The 23,976-nt window shown below is 43.6% G+C and overlaps 1 protein-coding gene and 1 long non-coding RNA gene across 3 annotated transcripts in view; one reads left to right on the top strand and one right to left on the bottom strand.

The window, feature by feature from the left end:
- Nucleotides 1-20,425, top strand: part of LOC138849623 (uncharacterized) — a 44,107-nt gene extending 23,682 nt beyond the window's left edge. The window contains exon 2 of the long non-coding RNA XR_011388593.1: nt 62-20,425. This is a non-coding gene — a long non-coding RNA (uncharacterized lncRNA). The remainder of the gene's footprint in view (nt 1-61) is intronic.
- Nucleotides 1-23,976, bottom strand: part of SESN1 (sestrin 1) — a 116,586-nt gene that overhangs the window by 45,761 nt on the left and 46,849 nt on the right. The window lies entirely within an intron of this gene.

Genomic DNA, 23,976 nt, shown 5'->3' with positions numbered 1-23,976 from the left:
CTATCATGCAACATGGAAGGGATAACTAGTTGTCCCCATTGTCCCTATCTCATGGTCACAGATACCTTCTCCCCAGAAACTTTACCTGGACAACTTGCCACTCAAGACAAGACTGCATTACCCAGTTCTCCAGTTCTCCTTGAAGTCAGGTATGACTCAGATACTGAGTTTGGCCAATGAGATGTGAAAGGAAATGGAGTGTGCCTAGAAATATTACTAAGATGAAAAAGCAGGTTCATTCTCCCAGTCAGTTTTCCCTTTTCTGAAATGTGGATGTGATGGCCACAGTTGGGACAGCCCTCCTGGACATCTGTCTCAGTGATGGAAGCCACTTCTTCAGGCTGTGGGAACACAGAAGGGCTTTGAGTTCTGGATGATTGTGGGGCTTCTTTTTTTAATAATTTTTTTTTTTGACAGGCAGAGTGGACAGTGAGAGAGAGAGACAGAGAGAAAGGTCTTCCTTTTGCCATTGGTTCACCCTCCAATGGCCGTGGCGGCCAGCGCGCTGCAGTCAGCGCACCACACTGATCCGAAGGCAGGAGCCAGGTGCTTCTCCTGGTCTCCCATGGGGTGCAGGGCCCAAGATCTTGGGCCATCCTCCACTGCCTTCCCGGGCCACAGCAGAGAGCTGGCCTGGAAGAGGGGCGACCGGGACAGAATCCGGCGCCCCGACCGGGACTAGAACCTGGTGTGCCGGCGCCGCAGGTGGAGGATTAGCCTATAGAGCCACGGTGCCGGCCAGTTGTGGGGCTTCTAACCCAGTGCCCTGGACTGCCTTCCTCCATGTGAGACAGAAACAAATGTTCCTGTTTAAGAACTTTCTGTCACTGGCAGCCTGATGTAATCCTAAATAATGCAGATATAATGAAATCTATGTTTCAAGTTCAGTTATCTTTTTAGTAAGTTTTTTCTCAACTTAACACACACCTGGTCTTTCTTCCCATCCCCACTGCAGACCCCTGGACCCCCATAGTTCCTGTGATTCATTTCGACAGTGTTAAAGGAGTTAGAAAGGGGCAAACGAATTCAGTCAGTTGTCCCACCACTGCCAGAGCTCCAATGGTGTTCCTAATCTATCCTTTATTCCACCCTGACTCATTCCAGGGCCCATTTTGCTCTTTTTCTGGTAAGTTCATCTACAAAATAGAACTGCTCTCAAAACAGCATTCATTTGTTCATTACTCACTCAACAAACTTCGTCTGAGTGTCTACTGTGTGCTAGGCATCGTTAGAGAGGGATGAGATAGACTAGGAAAGCCAAGTCAGGCACGCTTAATAAATTTAGATGGGTGAGGGAGGAGCCTGACGCAGCAGTTGACTTGCCACTTGGCATGTTACATCCCATGTTACGGGGTGGTGACTGGTTCAAGTTCTGGCTATGCTGTTCCTGTTTCACTTTCCTGCTACTGCCCTGGGAGGCAGCAGATGATGGTCCAAGTACTTGGGTTCCTGCCACCCACATGGGAGACCTAAATGGAGTTCCTGGCTCCTGACTTCAGCCTGGCCCAATCCTAGCTACTGTGGGCATTTGGAGGGTAAACCCGTAGATGAACAATCTGTATGTATGTGTGTGTGTGTGTGTGTGTGTGTGTGTGTTTGTGTCTCCCTGTCTCTCTGCCTTTCAAATAAAATCAAAACAAATATAATAAACATTTTTTAAAATGTAGATCAAATTTTGTCCTGTTAACATGCATATTATACCTCTATGTTCCCAAATTTTTCTGTAGGATCAAAGTGAAAGGTGACATAAGGGGTGGTAGGAAGAACCTTAATAGAGGACAGAGGCAAAGATGCAACACACGGCACAGGAGAAAAGGAAAAATGAAAGGAACACACATTCAGTGACTTTTCCTGGGCATCTCAGATGCTCACAACCTCTCACACATACTAATGATTAACACGGACAAACTTTTTTGTTAAACTTCTGGAACTTCCAGAGCATAGCAATTGCCTCTGTATTGTTACATCTGCTCTCTGCATTGCTAAAATCAAAGACCTTCATAAACCTTCCAAAGGCTTCCCACTTCTTCTCCTAATTCTAGCCCCATTCAGAATTACAAGCCCTCCCCCAGCCTCTCATTGGAACCTTCTACCAGGCCAGTGTCCTCCAGGGGAAGAGGTGATTCAGCAGAATGGAAAGAGAAGAAGTGCTGTTGGAATCGCCAGGTAAAAGGGAATTTGAAGGTTCACATAGAAAGTGTACTAAAATTCATGTTGCCAGGTCCACAGTTCAACAACCTCATGCAACTGATGCCAGATTTTGTGGGCTGGCTACAAGATTTGCCTAAGTGAGAAAACAAGTTCATGGTTTCAAAAGCCTAAATATAAATTTGAACTTTGGACTGTAGTCCTTTTGTGAGACTGGAAAGCTCAAACATCACTCTGCCTGTTATAAAGATGGCACCACCATTGTTAAGGAACAAACACAGCTTTCAAGGCTGGCACAGTGGCACAGGGGGTAAATCAGCCACCTATGATGCCAGCATCACATATAGGAGCCCCTTCCTGTCCTGGCTATTCCACTTCCAAACCAGCTCCTTGCTAATGTACCTGGGAAAGCAGCAGATGATAGCCCAAGTGCTTGGCCCCTGCACCCACCACATGGGAGACACAGCCAAAGCTCATGGCTCCTGGCCCAGCCTCAGCCATTGCCCCAGCCCCTGCTACTGTGGTCATGTGGAGAGTGAACCAGTGAATGAGAGATGTTTCTAACTCTCCCTTTCAAATAAAATGAATAATTTAAAAAAGAGGAGCCAGGCCGGCGCCGCGGCTCACTAGGCTAATCCTCCACCTTGCGGCGCTGGCACACCGGGTTCTAGTCCCGGTCGGGGCGCCAGATTCTGTCCCGGTTGCCCCTCTTCCAGGCCAGCTCTCTGCTGTGGCCCGGGAGTGCAATGGAGGATGGCCCAGGTGCTTGGGCCCTGCACCCCATGGGAGACCAGGATAAGTACCTGGCTCCTGGCTTCGGATCAGTGCGGTGCACTGGCCACGGCAGCCATTGGAGGGTGAACCAACGGCAAAGGAAGACCTTTCCCTCTGTCTCTCTTTCACTGTCCACTCTGCCTGTCCAAAAAAAAAAAAAAAAAAAAAGAGGAGCCAGTGCTGTGGCATACATAGTATATAAAAGCCACTGCCTGTCATGCTGGCATTCCATATGGGCACTGGTTTGAGTTCCACTTCTGATCCAACTCTCTGCTATGGCCTGGGAGAGCAGTGGAAGATGGCCAAGTCCTTTGTCCCCTGCACCTGTGTGGGAGACCCAGAAGAAGCTCCTGGCTCCTGGCTTTGGATTGACCCAGCTCCAGTTGTTGTGGTCTCTTGGGGAGTGAACCAGCAGATGGAAGATCTCTCTCTGCGCCTCTGTATAACTCTGCCTTTCAAATAAATAAATAAATATTTTTAAAGAGAGAGAGAGAAGAGAGAGAGAGAGAGAGGAGGGAGGGAGGAAAGGAAGGGAGGAAGGGAAGGAGGAAACATTGATTAGGAGGCCCACATCCCATGTAGAGAGCCTGGGTTCCATAACTGCCCTGGGCTCCTGCCTCCAGCTTCCTACTGATAAGACCCTGAGAGGCAGTGACAATGACTCAAGTAGCTGGATTCCTGCCACCCATGTGGGAGACTTGGATTGAGTTACTGGCTTCTGGTTTCAGCCTGGTTCAGCCCTAGCCATTGCTGGCATTTGGGGAGGGAACAAGCAAGAAAGGAATGCACTCTCTTTCTCCTTCCTTCACTCCCTTCTTTCCTCTCTCTCAAATAAGCACTTAAGAAAGAAAAGAGAGAAAAAAAGACAAGAGAGAAAGGAGGGGAAGAATGAATGAAAGGAAAGAAGGAAGGAGGGAAGGAAGGAGAAGGAAAGGAAGGGGGGGGGGTCCAAAAGAAGGAAAAAGAAAGCATCCACTGAGGTTGGGACATGATAAGCTTTGTGTTTGTACTTTATCTTAGGTTTGAGAGAAAGTGTACCTACTACTACTAAACTGGTCTGCAACATGTAGTTCTTAATGTTCAATAATGTGACATTATGAAAAACATTTTTTCTTAGACTGTGGTTTTAACACTTCACAAGCAGTTTCTTTTCCTGTGAACTTTCAGACTACTTTGCTTAAGCATGAGTTAAGTACCTGGAGGAAGTGCTGCCACAATTTTAGCTTTCTTGTTTCCAGCTGAGCTATTATTCTCAATTTTTTTACATTTGTAAAGTATCCTATGTTTGTGTACAGTTCTCTTTCTAACCTCATAAAAATGCTCTTAAAATAACTACAGCAAAATAATCAAGCAATCATAAATCTTAAGAGAAAAAGAAGCACACTGCCCCAGCAGCACTAGCAAAGGCTTAGAGACATTTCCAAACTGGCTCTGGTTCAGCACCTGAATCAAGAAATTTACTGATTCTTCCCTAGTCTTTTCTCTATAGGGCCCCTGCCCATAACATGCAGCCAAAAGACAACTTGTATTATACTGTATTTCTGATTCAGCATAAAAAAGCATGAAACATTCTAAGCAGTAAAGACAATCTTTCCCTCCCCAATGGGCCATAAGTCCAGAAAAACAAGTTACCTCATTTATGAACCATGCTATTTAGGACTTTATGATGCAACAGTATTACACTCTTTCTTATAAAGATGTACTTTTTTTTCCAATGAAAATCTTAGCAACAATGTTGTCCAGCAAGGTTCTAAAAATCTTGTTTTTTTCTCTTAACCTTTTAAATTAGATTTAAGGCAGAGGAAAAAAACTATGTTTTTATTTCATCTGGAAACCATCAGTAGGCCTTAGACACCATACATCTCAATGAGTATCTTTGCATATAATGTTTTATATTATATTCAGCACCTAGTCCATATCTAATATAATAATCATAGGATTTTAGAGATAATTATAAAATAAGGTGAAGCTAGAATAAGAATTTGAAGTGTCTAAGTGTTGATATTCTCTCTATAAAGAATTTGAGAACCGGAAGTAACATACATTATTTTGATGTTACTGAATTTATTATACGCTTTAGAAATTTGGACAACCATGTGTAAAAATCAAGGCTTGTCTTAGAATTTGCTAGAGTATATGTCTGCTTGCTTAGTATAATATCAGAAGTTCTATCTTTAAAAAAGCCAAAACACATAAAAACATGTCACTGGAAGTTTCCTTGGTGGTGAAAACGGTAAATGAGACTTGGTCTCCTTTCCTTCATGTATTTCATTGAGGGTCGGTGATGCCTGTAATTTTCTAACCAGATTGTTCCTACTGTCAAAATATAAATGCTCGATAAAAGAGAACACTCACTGTCACGGTGTGGATGGGGCCCGCCTCCCAGAGTCCCACGTGCCAGAAACCTGGTCCCCAGCATGGGAGTGGTAAGAGGTGAGGCACCATGAAGAGGTGGTATCTGGTGGGAGTGATGGAGTGTTTAGGCAGTGGGGCCCCGGCCTTGTTGATGGATTAGCACTGTCACAGCAGGGGCTCAGGTGTCCTGGGATCACAACAGCTCTCTGAGAGTGGATGGTTACAAAGCAAGGCCACAGCATGCCTTGGTCCCTCATATATACACTTAGTTCCCTTTCTGCTTCTCCGTCATGTTCTAAAGTAGCCAGGAAGCCTTTGCCAGGATGCAGGCACCAGCCATGATGTTTGGGCCAAAAGGTATCACAATCATGAGCCAAATAAATTTCAGAAGTTAGTTACCCACACTCAGGTATTTTGTTATAGCAACACAAAGCAGACTAAGATGATCATTAAGCTATATAAAGGTTTCAAATTTTATGTAGGCATGTAAGATCAAAATCATGTACATACATTAACTTAGAAAATCTCTCAGAAGGGAGCAGGCTGCAGACTGACAAAGTACTTCTCAGTAAACCTGAAGCAGACATTTAATCTTGCAGCATTACAACAGATGATTTTATTTCCTTTAGCATCTGTTGAAGGCCCTGGCTTGTGTTTAAGGACCTTGAATAAAAACGCATACACGGTTAAACCTGAGTTAACCTCAGGACGGTGAGATGCTCAGCCTGTAAGGGGCAAGCAGGAACTTGGACCAAAGGGAGTCAGCGGATTTGTTTCGCATTTCACACTCACTTGAAGGCATATGCTCATAGAGTGGGATGCTGGGCAGAACTGCCTACAGTATCTATATTACAAATATTTTCTGACCTACATTAAAAAACATTTGTTGAGCAAGAATAGTGAAGTGTGTGGAACTTAAATGTGTGACTGCTGTTAACTCCAGTGTAGGGATTAGCACGTTTCTGAAGCATAAGTTTTGATAGCACATTGCAACACCCAAAAAAGTCTTTGTGCCTGAGAGTAAAAAGGAGATTCCCTAGAGGGTAGAAGAAGACCGTAACTATGGTCAAAGATGAATTCTACCTACCTCACAAATTTTTCAGGATTTTAGATTGCATCTGATGCCCAAGACCTTTAAGTCATAATCACTTAATAAGAGCACCATCCTACATTTTCAAACATGACAGATAATTGAGAATTTTTTGTAATTTCTCTTCACTTTTGCAAATGATGACTACTAATGTCAAGGTGTCACTGCTATGCTACATTCTCATGTTTTCAGTTAAGGTGAATCTAGTTTAAAGCAACTGGAGAGACAGACTTTGGCACAGCAGTTAAGATGTTGCTTGAAAGCCCATATCCCTTATTGGAGTGCCTGGGTTCAAGTCCTGTTCTGTTCCCAATTCCAGCTTCCAGTTCATGTGCATCCTGGGAGGCAGCAGATTATAACTCAATTAATTAGGTTTCTACCACCCACCTGGGAGACCTGACTGAGTTCTGTGCTTCTGACTGTGGCCTGGCCAAGTCCTGGCTGTTACCCGCATTTGGGGAGTGAATCAGTAGTTGGAAGACCTCTGTTTGTCTCTTCAGTCTCTCTGCCTTTCAAATAAATAAATGAACACTTAAAAACATATTCATAATGCAATTATTTAAAATAAAATAAAGCATCGGAAGGCAAGAATCTCAGCTGTGCAAGTGCTAGCAGTGTCTTGTTATTTTTCTTACTGAGCACTGCCAGCAAGCCTGGCTATCTGAGTCTTGATAAGCACTGCTGAAGCAGCTCAAGTGTAGAGGTCATGGTCCTGTCACTGGCATTAAAAACCCAGTCACCAAGTTACATAAAGATGATTCACATTGGCAGATTCTACACTGGTGGACACAAGAGGCAACATGAGTCACTAGGAATGACAAGAAGTATTTTCATGAATTTACAAGCTGAATTTCTTATTAAGAATTCTTTGGCTACTAATTCAGTTTTTCAAAAATCTTGCTGATTTTTCCTTTTTCCTAGCTAGAACAGAAAATAAATTGAGTGAACTGCTGTGGCTTCACATCTGAAAGGGAAGCAGGGATGGCAGGGAGGAGAAAGCACAGTTGAGGAGGGTTGCTTCACCGCTGAGGACATCCCTGCTGGCACTGGGACTGCACAGATGTGTGTGCACCATCAGTCAAGTGGAAGACAGTGAGAATGGGGATGACTAAGCTCACCCAGGAACCACGATTGGGAAAGCAACTAACTGGAAACACATAGCCTATTGATACCAAGAACTATCTCTAGCATTAAGACCCCAGTCATGGGATTATAGGCTATTATTTGAATTGCTAGTCCAACAGTAGTTCTACAGAAAGTTATTTAAGTAACAACAAAACAACTGTCCCTTTCACAAAATAAATAATTTATTTGGCAGGTCTCTCATTTACATAATTTTTTTTAAATTATATTTAAACATACAATTTTGGAATTAATTAGGCACAAAAGGCTGAGGGCTGAGGGATTGTTAAAAGCTGAAAGGTTGTATTTAATATTTGGGCTTTTGACTTCCCCATCAACATAGTTGTTACATATGAAAAAGATTATGAGTTTATCAATTTGGCTGCACCACACTCATTCTTTATGTAAACATTTGTCCAAAGACTCTTGGGACAACTACAACAAATTACAGCAGGTGTTCTGCTACAATGATTGCATTAAAAAGAAGAATCACTAGTATCATTTCCTCAATTTTAGCTTCTTCTTCTTTTTTAATTTTCAATTATCTTTATATACAGAAGATCAATTTAGTGTATGTTAAGTAAAGATTTCCACATTTTGCTCCCACACAGAAACACAAAGTGTAAAATACTGTTTGAGTACTAGTTATAGCATTAATTAAACACCTAAGAGTAATTGTGTATTAATTACAGAGTTGAACCAATAGTTTTAAGTAGAATATAAAATGCATCTTTTGTATTGTTGTGGCTTCCCCCCTGACCTCCCTCCCTCCCGTGGCCCTCCCCTCACCCACACCCTCTCCCATCCTGCTCTTCATCACGTTTCATTTTCAATTACCTTCATATACTGAAGATCAACTTAGTATATACTAAGCAGGGAATTCAACAGGCTGCACTCACACAACCGAACCAGGTATAGGGTATTGTTCGACTAGTAGTGTTGTTTTTGAGTTTCATAGTTAAACATATTAAGGACAGAGATCCTGCGTGGGGAGCATGAACCCAGTGACTCCCGTTGTTGATTTAACAATTGGCACTTTTATTTATGATGTCAGCAATCACCCGAGACTCTTGCTATGAGCTGTCTAGGCTATGGAAGCCCCTTGAGTTCACCAACTCTGAATTTGTTTAGTCAAGGCCATATCACAGTGGGGGTTCCTTCCTCCCTTCAGAGAAAGGCGCCTCTCTCCTTGATGGCCTGATCCTTCTGCTGGGGTCTTGTTCACCAGGATCCTTCATTTAGATTGTTTTTTGCCACCGTGTCATGGCTTTCCATGCCTGCGAGACTCTCATGGACCTTTTAGTCAGATCCGAGTGTCCCAAGGGTTGATTCTGAGGCAGAAGTGCTGTTTTGGGCATTTGCCATTCTATGAGTCTGCTGTGTGTCCTGCTTCCCCCGCAGGATCATTCTCTCCCTTTTGATTCTATCTTTCATTGTTTGCTTACACTGGTCTTATTTGTGTAATCTCTTCGACACTTACCCTATCTTTTTGATCAGTTGTGTATTTATATTTGTCACTTTACCAAGTGTGCTGGCATTGGTACCTGCCTCCTTGGTAAGGTTGAATTGAAATCCCCTGGCACATTTCTAGTTCCACCATTGGAGGTAGGTCTGAGTGAGTATGTGCCGTCCTATATATCTCCTCCTTCTCTTATTCCCACTCCTATGTTTCACAGAGATCAATTTTCTGTTAATTTTTAAATGCTTAAGAATGGTTGTGCATTGATTGCAGAGTTCAACCAGTGGTCTTGTGTAGAGCAAACCGAGCAACAACAACAACAACAAAAATACTAAAGGAACAAAATAGTAAGTTGTTCCTCAACAGTCTAGACAAGGGCTGCTCATGTCATTGTCTCTCATAGTGTCCATTTCACTTCAAAGCAAATGAGGCCGGCGCCGCGGCTCAACAGACTAATCCTCCACCTAGCAGCGTCAGCACACTGGGTTCTAGTCCCGATCGGGGCGCCGGATTCTGTCCCGGTTGCCCCTCTTCCAGGCCAGCTCTCTGCTGTGGCCAGGGAGTGCAGTGGAGGATGGCCCAAGTGCTTGGGCCCTGCACCCCATGGGAGACCAGGAGAAGCACCTGGCTCCTGCCTTTGGATCAGCGCGGTGCGCAGGCCACAGCGCGCCAGCCGTGGCAGCCACTGTAGGGTGAACCAACGGCAAAAGGAAGACCTTTCTCTCTGTCTCTCTCTCTTACTGTCCACTCTGCCTGTTAAAAAAAAAAAAAAAGGCAAATGAATTGCTAACCACAACATGACAAACTAGCATACATTTTTAAGTAAGATATCACCAATTTACAGTGTGTATCATTTTAAGTTGAAACATAAAAGAGGCAAATAACCCTTTGTTATTACTCTTTCATCAAGAATAACTCAGTAACTATCTACCAAAACTCACATGAGCAAATACTTGGGCTACTAACAAGTTAATTATTAAGCCAAAGGAGGGATTTTGGAGGAATGAAAAAGTGGTAAAAATTTCCAGAATACAAGGAATCAAAGTTCAATACAAATTTTCTCATGTCATAGAAGACAATAGGACTCATAGTTAATACGTGAATACTATCAGTTACTTTAATAATGTAGCCATGATCAGTTTGGAGTAGATTTCTTAACTAAGAATACTGGGAGATCTTTTTTCTCTTAGATGTAATTGTTTAGATATTAAATTTCGTAACAAAATATTCCAATATATCGGGGCCGGCACTGTGGCATAGTGGGTGAAGCCGCTGCCTGCAGTGCCAGCATCCCATATGGGTGCCTGTTTGGGTCCCGGCTGTTCCACTTCCGATCCAGCTCTGTGCTATGGCCTGGGAAAGCAGTGGAGGATGGCCCAAGTCCTTGTTTCCTGCATTCACGTAGGAGACCTGAAAGAAGCTCCTGGCTCCTGGCTTTGGATCAGCACAGCTCCAGCTGTTCTGGCCAGTTGGGGAGTGAACCACCAATTTCATATAATATTCTTTTGAAAATGAGGTAGTGATACTTACAAATTCATTTTATGAAGCTAACAGTTACCTAATAGTACAAAATAGTACAAAAAGAAAGAGAGAAATGTAGCCCTCATGAATGTGGATGCAGAAGTCCTTTATGAAATATTAGCAAAAAGAAATCAGCAACATATAAAAACACTATATACCATGACTTAGTGGGATTTATTCCAGAAATTTAAGACTGGTTCAATATCAGAAAACCAAAGAACATACTCAATTATGTGAACAAGTTAAAGTAGAAAAATCCATTCAATCATATTAATTGATACAGAACAAGCATATGAGTAAATTCAATACCAATTCTTAATTTTAAAAACTTTCAGAAACCTAAGAATAGAGGAGGAATTACTTTAATAATAATAGTATTATTATTACCGCTGATTTTATACCTAATGGTGAAAGAAAATTACATAATAGGAATTAAATGTCAAAGCAAATATAAGCACCCAATGAAAAAGAGGTAAAAACTATATGCCTGACTTTAGTTTGAAACCTTTAGTAACAGCTTTAAAATAATTGCTAAAATTAAGCTGGCACCGCGGCTCACGAGGCTAATCCTCCGCCTGTGGCGCTGGCACCCCAGGTTCTAGTCCCAGTTGGGGCTCCGGATTCTGTCCCAGTTTCTCTTCTTCCAGTCCAGCTCTCTGCTGTGCCCCAGAAGTGCAGTGGAGGATGGCCCAGGTCCTTGGGCCCTGCACCTGCATGGGAGACCAGGAGGAAGCACCTGGCTCCTTGCTTTGGATCGGTGCAGTGCGCCGGCCGCAACACGCTGGCCGTAGCGGCCACTTGGGGGGTGAACCAACGGAAAAAGGAAGACCTTTCTCTCTCTCTCTCTCTCACTGTCTAACTCTGCCTGTCAAAAAAAAAAAAAAAAAGAAATGCTAAAATGTAAATTCAAAAACAAAACCATGTTATAGAATACCACAAAGGAGGGGCAGTAAGTATAGAAACAACTGATTTTTAAAGCCCTGTATTTGAAAAATTTGGGGGGCCAGCTTAGTGAAAAAGCCAAACTGGTTATTAGGTTATTATATTTTCACTCTCCACCAGGCTTTGTGGTATGTCACAACCTTGTTCTATTCATGGAAAGAAAAGAACTTCAAATCTAAACATGTCCGAACACAGCAATAACCAGCCCAACAGGGAGCTGCTCACAGAATAACCACTGTCAGCCGAGGGCCCATCTGCCTATAGCAGCACCATCAATGAACAGTAAACATGTTTGGGGTTCAGGAGTGATCACACCCCCAATGTAGAAAAGACACACAGAATGCTTTTTTAAAATTATTGGTTAAAAAAATTTTCTCAATTTGTAATGAGTCACAGATTTAACATCTTGCTAAGGATAAAGACAATATGGTAAATGTTTAAACACTAAAAATAAGACTTTAAAAACATAAAAGTTATTGAAAGAGGGATAATTAGCTGGCCCGAAAGACTGATGAGGTCAGCTTTCTAAGAGACGCAGGCAAATGCCTAGAAAGTCCAGGACTTTCCCCCAACAAGTTATCTATGCAATGGGCAAGCAGCAGCAGAGAGGTTCTATCCCATGCACCCAACCAGAACACAGATTTACACAATGCTTAGCCAAGGTCTCTCAGCCTAAGGGCAAATCCTGTTTTCTGGTCTGACCACAAGAAGAATAACTTTTCAAGAGATGTGTCTTGTAGAAAGCATAAGGAATGAACAAAGTATACACTGGTACCAACTAATAAGAAGTCACTCACCACTGGCCTCCTTTCCCCTCCATACCCACTTACCAGTCTTGCTATCTCAGTATAGCATGGGAAGGTGAGAAGGAACAGACAGAGTTTCTACTACTTAGGTGTGGCAAATATGGTCCTGCATATATACACACTTCCAGAGAACCAACACTGTAAGTGGTAGCTTGTTACAGCACAACTTTTCAAGTAAAAACGGGTTGAATACTTTGTGAGCTGATCCCTGGAGAAGTTGATTACCAGGTACTAATAATGCTTATACAGAGAAATGGGATCTGTGTTTTAGACAACTGACTTGCAAAGTAACTTCTGACATAAATGAGAAATCTCTTTTAAGAAAACAGAGGAACTCATTTCAGAGATCAGTTTCACCATGGTTTAAAAATTCTTTTGGATCAGCAGCTTTAAAGTTGATTTTATGAAGCAGAAAGGTATCATTAAGTTTCAAAGAGGATCAAAATATTTTATTAGAAAGGTTTAAACATTTTTTATTTACTGAACATTGAAACTGAGTCAGAATGGAATGGCACTACTTTAGTGAAAATGTAACAAATCACTTAGTTCTTTGTAACTTAAAAAGCGTTACAAGCTGCAACATTGTATATTAATGAGTAACACTACATGAATCTACTCTTTGAAGAAGAAAATGTAACTCTCTAAAGAATGTTTAAACTGGGTGCCTCTTATCACCTTTATGGTCACTGCTAGGTACATGATAAGGTTCTAAGGTATGCAAAATGTTCAAGAGTTTGTAGAATTGCCAAAAATCTGGGAATCTCATTTACTAGTTTTGTTCTATGAAAACAAGATTGAAATAATAAACCATTAATATCTTAGTCTGTTTTGTGCTGCTATAACATAATACCAGAGACTGTATAATTTATAAAGAACAGAAATTTACTTCTTACAGTTCTGGAGGCTGGAAAGTTCAAGACCAAGGAACTGACATTTGGCTTGGGGTTAGGGCCTTTTTTGCTACATAGAAAGGCAAAAAGCAAATTACCAAATGCTGTGTGATGCCTCTGCCACCAGGATCTCAATCTCATTTAGGAGATAACAGCCCTCATGGCCTAATCACCCCACCCCACCCCCCATACATATGGGCCTTTTTTTCCCCAAAAGATTTACTTTATTTATCTGAAACGCAGAGTTACAGAATGAGAGGAGAGAGATCTTCCATCCATTGGTTCATTCCCCAAATGGGTGAAACAGCCAGGCATTGAAGACAGGAGATTCTTCCAGGTCTCCCACATGAGTGGAGGGGGCCCAAGTCCTTGGGCCATTTTCTGTTCTTTCTCAGGTGCATTAGCAGGGATTTGGATGGGAAGTAAAGAGCCAGGAACTCCAACTAGATGCCCATAGGGGATGCCAGCACTGTAGGTGGTGGATTAACCTATTGTGCCACAATGCTAGCCCCCAACACTTTTTTCTTAAATAGATTTATTTATTTATTTGAAAGGCAGAGTTACAGATAGACAGAATAGTTTCTTCTTTTTTTTTAATATTATTTACTTATTTTTTGACAGGCAGAGTTATAGAGAGACAGAGACAGAGAGAAAGGTCTTCCTTCCGTTGGTTCACTTCCCAAATGGCCGCCACAGCAGGTGCGCTGGGCCGATCGGAAGCCAGAAGCCAGGTGCTTCCTCCTGGTCTCCCATGCCCATGCAGGGCCCAAGCACTTGGGCCATCCTCCACTGCCTTCCCGGGCCACAGCAGAGAGCTGGACTGGAAGAGGAGCAACTGGCGCATCCAGCACCCTGACCAGGACTAGAACCTGGGGTGCCGGTGCTGCAGGTGGAGGATTAGCCTAGTGAGCTGTGGCGCCGGCTGACAGAATAGTTTCTATTTGCTACTTCATTCCCCAGATGGCCACAATGGTCAGGGCTGGGCCAAAGCCAGGAGCTTCATCTGGTCTCCCATGCAAATGGCAAGGGCCTAAATACTTAGGTCATCTCCTGCTGCTTTCCCAGGTGCATTACCAGGGAGCTGGATCAGAAGCAGAGCAGCTGGGACATGAACCAGTGCTGTCGCTCCCCCTCTTCGTGGAGGAGCAACACTGAACCCTGCGCTGTTCTTTCGTCTGCTCGGCCCTCCCCGGGTTTGCTGCTGGTTCTTCCCGGGTTGGCTACCGTCCCTTCCACCTCCGTGGAAGGGCAGTTCCCCCTGGCCGCATTCCCCACTTCCGCAGGGGAGCGGCACACCGCCGGCCGGCTCTCTGGGGGGCTGCACGGGTTCCCTTAGATGTTCCCCATAGATGTTCCTGGTGCATGCCGTCTCTCTCCTCCTTTATAGTCCTCCTCCGCCAATCCCAACTCGGCTGAGTACGCTGCTCTCCAATCAGGAGCAAGTCCTACAGTTAATTGGTTGAACTGGAGGCAGCTGTGCGGAAGCTGTTTACTTCTCTCCCAGCGCCATATTGTGGGAGAGCAGATGCATAGAATAAGTCCTAATTCGAGTAACTTAGTCTAGTCCGGTTGCTCCCCACAGATCCCCCTTTCTTTTTATTTTTGGCGTTGATACGCGCCTGTCTTCGGTGTCCCGCGGTACACACTCTGCTCTACTTGCTAGAGTTGCCACAGGCTCTTACAAGTCCTATCAGGCAAACCGAATCCAAGCCTTCTCATTGCCTTATTGTGGGGGAGACTTATTAGTGTTGGTTCGTGCCTATCTTCGGTGACCTGCAGCTCATACTCTGGTCGAGCTTTGCTGGCGCTTACCGCCTTAAATCAGGCAGACCGAATCCAAGCTTAATATTGTTGTATTGTGGGGAAGCCTTACTGATGTTAATTCGTGCCTGTCTTCGGTGACCTGCGGCTAGCCGCCCAGGTGCTCATCGCCTCACTAATCGGGCAGACCGAATCCAAGCCTTCTAATTGGCATGTTGAGGGGAGGCCTTATTTTTCTCTATTTCTCTATCTCCGGGCATTCCTACCTCTCCCATTTCACTTCTATCTTCCAGCATTCCCATTTCTCTTTTACTTCACTTCCAAACTTCTGTTTCTCTTATCCCCGCAGCTTCCCGGCACCTCGCCCCGCCGGCGGGTTCCCGGCTCTGCGCCGCTTCAGCCCGCGCGCCTCTCTCATCTGCGCAGCTTCCCGGCTTTGCGCGGCTCGGCTTTGCGCGCTCCGCGGTCTCCACGCTTAACCCTTTCGCGTCTGAACCACGGCCTACGCCAGCGTTCCCTATCTATTCACGCCCCGTGCTCTCTCTGCACGCGGCGGCTTCCGCGAGTAACACAGCGTAGCTTGCGTCTCCGCCACTAGGATTCAATCTAAGTTCCCCGGGCTAGCCTGGCGAATTCAACCCAGCGTACGTCTCCGCCCCACGATTTGGCTTCCCGTCCTTTGCTCCCCGGGCTAATCAGACGGATCCCAATCTGGCTTACGTCTCAGCTTCTGGTTTCAACTTTTCGCCCCCTATTCCCGGGCTAACTTGAGAACCCCAAAGTGGCTTTCGTCTCCGCCTTGGCCTGCCCCCCGCGGCTTCAATTTCCCTAACATTTTTCTCTACCCGGTATGTTTCCCCAAGCTTTCCTCCAACGATATTCCTCCCTCATTTCTCCTGGCCTCTCCCCACAGTCCGCGTCCGAGTCTGTTTGTTCTAGCTTTCACTTTCGCTTTCGACCTTAAAGATTTCTCCCAGCTTCCCCCCGTAGTCCGTATCCGAGTCTATGCCTAGGCTTTCAACAGCTTCTTCCGGCACCCTTTTCGGCCGGCTTTTCCCTAGGCTGTTTGCTAGTCTCTCTCTCCGGTAATTTCCCAATTCTTCCCGTTTCTTCCCTCCTAAGTTTCATATCCGTCCTAGGTTTCCTATCCGAGTCAGGTTTCCTATCCGAGTCACGGCACCATTATGTCGCTCCCCCTCTTCGTGGAGGAACGACACTAAACCCTGCCTAGGCTTCATATCCGAGTCACGGCACCATTATGTCGCTCCCCCTCTTCATGGAGGAACGACACTAAACCCTGCCTAGGCTTCATATCCGAGTCACGGCACCATTATGTCGCTCCCCCTCTTCGTGGAGGAGCAACACTGAACCCTGCGCTGTTCTTTCGTCTGCTCGGCCCTCCCCGGGTTTGCTGCTGGTTCTTCCCGGGTTGGCTACCGTCCCTTCCACCTCCGTGGAAGGGCAGTTCCCCCTGGCCGCATTCCCCACTTCCGCAGGGGAGCGGCACACCGCCGGCCGGCTCTCTGGGGGGCTGCACGGGTTCCCTTAGATGTTCCCCATAGATGTTCCTGGTGCATGCCGTCTCTCTCCTCCTTTATAGTCCTCCTCCGCCAATCCCAACTCGGCTGAGTACGCTGCTCTCCAATCAGGAGCAAGTCCTACAGTTAATTGGTTGAACTGGAGGCAGCTGTGCGGAAGCTGTTTACTTCTCTCCCAGCGCCATATTGTGGGAGAGCAGATGCATAGAATAAGTCCTAATTCGAGTAACTTAGTCTAGTCCGGTTGCTCCCCACAAGTGCCCATACGGGATGCTGGATTTGCATGTAGTGGCTTTACATGCTAATGACACTTTGCTGACCCCTAATCATTCCTTAAATGTGCTGTCTCTTCATACTATCACATTGTCAACACCTGAATTTTGGAAGGGACATATATCAGGGTTTTTTTTTCTTTTTTCTTTAAGAAAAAAACACAGAAGAAAAGTTTAAGAACAAAGTAAGACAGGTAGCTGCAAATACATCAGAATGGAAATTCTACAAGGATTCTGCCAATTTTTATAGGCTCATTTCCTTGGTTTTTGAATAGTGCTTAATGCTCAGCAGATGCTCAGTAAATCCTTGTTAAATAAATGAATAAAAAGTGGTTTTCCTATAAATAGTTTTAAAAGCTTTAAAGATAATTTTTGTTAATATAAAACCAAGTTTTGCTGCAAGATAGTATAAACTCCATGTGGGCATTTGGCCTAGTGGTTAAGTTGGGATGCCTGGATTCAAGCCCTTGCTCAGCTTTTGATTACAGCTGCTAATGTGCAGCCTGGGAGGCAGCAGGTGACAGCTCAAGTACTTGGGTCCCTGCCACCCATGTGGGAGACTCAAATTGAGTTTCTTGCTCCTGGCTTTGACCTGGCCCAGGCACTGGCCACTGGAGGGCATTTGGGGAATGAACCAGTGGATTGGAACTCTCTCACTCTTTTATCTCTATGCCTCTTAAATAAATAAATTTTAAATGTATAAAAAAACAAAGTGATTAAAACTGATGAAAATATTACTACACAGAAAAATCATGGTTAACACACTGATTTATTTACTTTAGGCTTGTTTCATTATGCATATTTTTAGACAACTGAAATCAAGCATTACTTAAAATAGCTTAGCCTTCATTGTTCACTTAAATTTTTAGTGTAAACCATTTCCAATGTTATTGAAAATCAAGGTTTTCTTTATTTAACATCTTAAAAAATGTTACAATCCAAAAGGCCTGAAAACAATCTTTAGTGACAAGTAAATTTTAAATAAGGTACTTGTGCTAGGTCATTCTTAGTCATTGGCATGAAGTTTGTGATTTATAGGCATAAAGACAAGACTATCCTACAGGAAACACTGTTACTACCACGTAGGCAGTCCTGAAAGGAGACAGAACATGCCTCGAGTTTACTTGCTCACCCACTCAATAAATATCTGTTGTTGATTTAATATGGGCAGGGTACTGAGGACCTGGTGAACCAAACTACACAGGAAGACACATATTAATCAACCAAACTAAAAATTCATTTAAAAATCACAACTGTGCTAAATTGTAAAGGTTAGGAGTAACAGGAACATGGTCATATGTCACTACAAAATAAAGCAGTTGCACTGGACTGGTAGTGATATGAGTGTGTGAATTTGTGTCCATGTGTGCAGCAGGGAAATGGGAGCAGGAAATAGGTTGGCAATAATTCTATCTAGCATTTATTGAATACTTTATTCAATACTGGTCTGGCCCTGAGCGGAGTACTTTACATGGTTTATCACATTTAATAATCACAGTATCTTTTGAGTAAGGATTATTTTCCCTCATCTTACAAATAAATTCAGGCTCAGATACTTTCAGACTATGTAGCCAGTAACTGAACAGCCAGGATAGAAATCAAGACAATAAAACAATCAATCATATGCCATATATCCCACTGCCCTGCATAAATGACATTCATACAAAGCTGCAAAGGATAAGCCGATGTTGATACTACATGATTGAGGTAGAGTTCCATGCACACGCAGAATCCTGAGAAGGGCTCTGAGACAGGAGGGACTGCAGTGAATTCAATAAGGAGCAACAAGAACAAAGTCTGTGAACCAAGTAAGGGTACAGAAAGCATTGGGAAACATGGAGGTGAGACTGGAAGATGAGGCTGTACCACCTTGAGGATGCCGGCATTCCTAAGTGCAATGAGAAAGCAGAGGATGCCTTTACTGCTTTTATTTTATTCACTTAAGGGGAAGAAAATTCATAAAGGATAGATTTAATGAAGCAAGGACTAGAAGAATGACTGCTATATGCTCCATGCTCAACTTTGAAGTTGTTTTCGGGACCCATTATGTTAGAGTACTGCAAAAAAAAAAAAAAAAAAAAAAATCAATGGAAAATGGAATGAAAAGTTAAGTTTATTTTGGTGCAATTTTTTTGAAATCTATGCATAGTTTTCTCATAGCATACATTTCTCACAAACCTTTCAGAGTTACACTGAGAGAGGAGAGAGGAGAGAGGAGAGCAGAGAGAGAGAGAGAGAGAGAGAGAGAGAGGGAGGGAGAGAGTGAGAGAGTGGTCTTCCATCTGATGGTTCACTCCCCAATTGGCCACAACTGCTGGAGCTGTACCAATCTGAAGCCAGGAGCCAGGAGCTTCTTCTGGGTCTCCCACATGGGTGCAGGGGCCCAAGGACTTGGCCCATCTTCTGCTGCTATCCCAGGCCACAGTAGAGAGCTGAATCAGAAGAGGAGCAGCCGGGACTAGAACCGGTGCCCACATGGGATGCCAGTGCTTCAGGCCAGAGTGTTAACCTGTCGCACCACAGCACTGGCCCCTCTCATAAACCTTTTGAAGAAACCTGATATGCATGGATTTCAAAAAATTTTGCAGCAAAATAAGCTTATCTTTTAATTCTATTTTCCCATGAACCTTTTGGCATACCCTCTTTTTTTTTTTTTAAAGATTTATTTATTTATTTGAAAGAGTTACATAGAGAGAGGGGAGGCAGAGAGAGAGAGAGAGAGAGAGAGAGAGAGGGAGGGAGAGAGGGAGAGAGAGAGAGAGGTCCTCCATCTGATGGTTCACTCCCTCAAAGGGCACAATGGCTGGAGCTGCACCGATCCGAAGCCAGGAGCCAGGAGCTTCTTCTGGGTCTCCCAGATGGGTGCAGGGGCCCAAGGACTTGGGCCATCTTCTACTGTTTTCCCAGGCCATTGCAGAGAGCTGGATCAGGAGTGGAGCAGCCAGGTCTTGAACCAGTGCCCATATGGGATGCTGGCACTTCAGGCCAGGGCGTTAACCCACTGCGCCACAGTTAACAGTTCTTGCATACCCTCTTAACTGAAGTATTTTTATTAAAGATTTATTTTATTTTTTTGAAAGATAGAGTTAGAGAGAGCGATAGAGCCAGAGCAAGAGAAAGGTCTTCCATCTACTGGTTCACTCCTCCAAATGGTCTCAGTGGCCTGAATGGCACTATTCTGAAGCCAGGAGCCAAGAGCTTCTTCCTGGTCTTCCACACAGGTGCAGGGGCCCAAGGACTTCCCAGGCCATAGCAGAGAGCTGGATAGGAAGTGGGAATTGAACTGCTGCCCATGTGGGATACCAGTACTGCAGGAGGCAGCTTTACCCACTATGCCACAGCACCAGCCCTTGTCTGAAGTATTAAGTCTGAATACTTCTGGAATAAAAGTGGTGGCTTTTTAAATACCATTTAAAATAAATTCAAGTGGCTAGTGCTGTGGTACAGCAGGTAAAGCCTTGGCCTGCAGCATGGGTATCCCATACAGGTACTGGTTTGAGTCTTGGCTGCTCCATTTCTGATCTAGCTCTCTGCTATAACCTGGGAAAGCAGTAGGAGATGGTCTAAATGTTTGGGCCCCTGCATCCACGTGGGAGGCCCCAAAGAAGTTCCTGGGTCCTGGCTTTCAATTCAGCTCAGCTCTGGCCATTGAGGCCATTTGGGGAGTGAACCAGCAGATGGAAGATTTCTCTCTCTCTCTCTCTGGCTCTACATCGTTCTGTAACTCTTTCAAATTAATAAAATAAATCTTAAAATAAATTCAAATATAGACAAATACTTCAGGAATAAAGGTGGTGGCTTTTTTTTTAAGGTTTTTTTTTTTAAGGTTTTTTTCTTTTTTACAGGCAGAGTGGATAGTGAGAGAGAGAGACAGAGAGAAAGGTCTTCCTTTTGCCATTGGTTCACCTTCCAATGGCTGCCATGGCTGGCGCGCTGTGGCCAGCACACCGTGCTGATCCGATGGCAGGAGCCAGGTGCTTCTCCTGGTCTCCCATGGGGTGCAGGGCCCAAGCACTTGGGCCATCCTCCACTGCACTCCCGGGCCACAGCAGAGGGCTGGCCTGGAAGAGGGGCAACCGGGACAGAATCTGGCGCCCCAACCAGGACTAGAACCCGGCGTGCCAGCGCCGCTAGGTGGAGGATTAGCCTATTGAGCTGCGGCACCGGCCAAGGTGGTGGCTTTTAAATATCATTTAAAATAAATTTGAATAGACAAATTTAACAGAAGTTTGGTTTTTTGTTTGTATAGCACTGTGTAGCAAAGTGTCAACTACCAAAGAGAATTCTATAAAGAGAAAGAAGTAAACACTGGTTTTGGGGTAGGTCATGACAGGCGCAGATCTAACAGTCCCACAGCTGGTCTATAGTAGGGAAAGTTGATACCAACTCCACCCATGGAAGTAGTCCGAGAAGCTAATGGATGGCATCTTAACCAAAATGTGAATTCACAAGAAAATGTGGGTCTTAATGAAGGAATTTTTCTTTTATTTCCCACTGGACTAAAAGATAAGGAAGATAAAATCATCACCAAGACAGAACAAAATTTTCCAAATAAGTACAATCACAGGGCCACGTTGCCAGTTTAACTCTTTCTCCTACTGAACACAAAACACAATCTTTGCCCAGCCCTGTGTATTTTTCATAGCCTTGGTGACCCGAGATACACCTCTATTTTGGAGCTACTTGGTAGCAGACATATTTTAAAACCTCTGCAAGCTAGCAAAACTTTTTAATCTATTACAATGCCATTAAAAGGAGCACTGGTGCAAAAAAGGAGAAGTAGTTTGATGGTATTAAAGTTAAAATAATGGAAACCATGAACACACCATATAGAATAAGCTGGAAAAACTTGGGTTATTCATCAAAACATGAGATTACAGGAAAAGCAACAAAAAGTCTTTCCAAAATACAGTCTGAAAACATCCTCTCAAGATACCAACAATCATAGCAATGACAATATTGTATACCTTGTAGAAACCATGTCACTTTCACTAGGTTTGACCCCTGGACAATAAGCCTTTTGTAATCCATGTTAACATGCATGTATGTTGCAATATTCATTTATTTATGCAGTTCTTTGAATCCCATAGGTTCAGAATATTTTACTTCATTTTTATGCATTTTATTAATTAGAATTATACCCATAATAATTTCAACTAGAAAGTATTCTGTGAAGCAAATGAATTTTAGATTTTTTATATATAGTAACATTATATTCATTTTTCAATGCATAAATAAATATTTCAATTTTGTTTCCCAAAATTACTTTGGTTAAAATTTGTTCTTTTCCCATCAATTTCACAATGAAGATTTGATTCATTCATCAATTTTTTTGGTCTATATCAAACTTGATCAGTGATAGGCTGTAGTCATTATCCATCTAGGTTGATTTCACCAAATATGATGAGAAATTTTGATTTGTTTTTCAACTACTGGTAATAAGTTTATAGTATACAGTTATATTAATTTTCTCCCTTATTGTGACTATTTCTTTTTAAATATTTATTTATATAAAAGGCACAGTGACAGAGAAACAGGCAGGGTCTGAAAGAGAGGGAGAGATCTTCCATCTGCTAGGTTACTCCTCCAAATGGCCACAATACCAGGCCAGACTGAAATAAGGAGCCAGGAACCCATGCAGGTCTCCCCCAAAGATGTCAGGGCCCAAGTACATGGGCCATCATTTACTGCCTTCCCAGGCACATTAACGGGAAGCTGGATTGAGAGTACAGTGGCTTGGACTTGAACAAATAATCTCATATAAGATGCCAGCATTGTAAGAGGTACTTTAACCCACTGCACCATAATGCCAGAGTGAGGACTATTTCTTACCCTAAATTTATCCTTGTCAATTTGTCCTATTTTTAATTTTACTGGCAATATGTTTCTTTTGTAATTTATTTGACAGGTAGAGTTATAGACAGTGAGAGAAAGAGACAGAGACAAAGGTCTTCCTTCCATTGGTTCACTCCCCAAATGGCCACCACGGCCAGCACTGCGCTGATCCAAAGCCAGGAGCTTCTTCCTGGTCTCCCATGCGGGTATAGGGGCCCAAGCACTTGGGCCATCCTCCATTGCCCTCCCGGGCCACAGCACAGAGCTGGACTGGAAGAGGAGCAACAGGGACTAGAACTCAGTGCTCATATGGGATGCCGGCACCATAGGCAGAAGATTAACCAAGTGAGCCACAGCGCTGGCCCCTCTTTTTTTAAAAAAATTATTTTGAGGATCTAGGCAAAACTCCCTGAACACAGTTCTAATTTATGGTCAATTTAATTTTCTGATTATTCATGCCAATGCTGAGCAATTAATTTACTTAAATATAAAACTAAGACTAATTCTAAGAGTCATGTGTATGAAATAGAATTTAAATGCTATATATATATATATATATATTTTTTTTTTTTTTTGACAGGCAGAGTTAGTGAGAGAGAGAGAGAGAAAGGTCTTCCTTTTTCCATTGGTTCACCCTCCAAGTGGCCGCTATGGCCGGCGCATTGTAGCCGTCACGCTGCGCCGATCCAAAGCCAGGAGCCAGGTGCTTCCTCCTGGTCTCCCATGCAGGTGCAGGGCCCAAGCACTTGGGCCATCCTCCACTGCCTTCCTGGGCCACAGCAGAGAGCTGGCCTGGAAGAGGAGCAACTGGGACAGAATCCAGAGCCCCAACTGGGACTAGAACCTGGGGTGTCAGCGCCGCAGGTGGAGGATTATCCTAGTGAGCCGCGGTGCCAGCCAAATGCTATATATCTTAAGAATGAATAATAATACAGCTAACAAATATATAAGGCAAGAAAGAATGGGTTTATTAATATTTTCAGTTTATAAAGTTGAAACGGAATTTTAAAAGACTTTTTGTAATCCTTTAAAAAGAGTTAAGGAATTCCTTTAGTGATCTATTGTGAAAAAATATTATTTTTACTGGGGCCGGCACTGTGGCATAGTAGGCTAAGCCTCTGCCTGCAGCAGCAGCATCCCATGTGGGTGCCTGTTCATGTCCCAGCTGCTCCTCTTCCGATCCAGCTCTCTGCTGTAGCCTAGGAAAGCAGTAGAGGATGGCCCAAGTGCTTGGGCCCCTGCACTGGTGTGAGAGACCCAAAGGAAGCTCCTGGCTCCTGGCTTCAGATTGTCTCAGCTCCAGCTGTTGAAGCCATTTGTGGGAGTGAACCAGTGGATGGAAGACCTTTTTCTTTGTCTCTCCCTCTGTTTGTAACTCTACCTCTCAAATAAATAAATAAATATTTTTTTAAAAAAGAAATATTATTTTTGTTTTAAATGGAATTACTGAATAAAAATATATG

This window comes from Oryctolagus cuniculus, chromosome 5, assembly GCF_964237555.1.
Source record: "Oryctolagus cuniculus chromosome 5, mOryCun1.1, whole genome shotgun sequence".
NCBI lineage: Eukaryota > Metazoa > Chordata > Mammalia > Lagomorpha > Leporidae > Oryctolagus > Oryctolagus cuniculus.
Note: the sequence above shows the minus strand (reverse complement) of the source record. Positions and strands in the feature narration are given on the sequence as shown.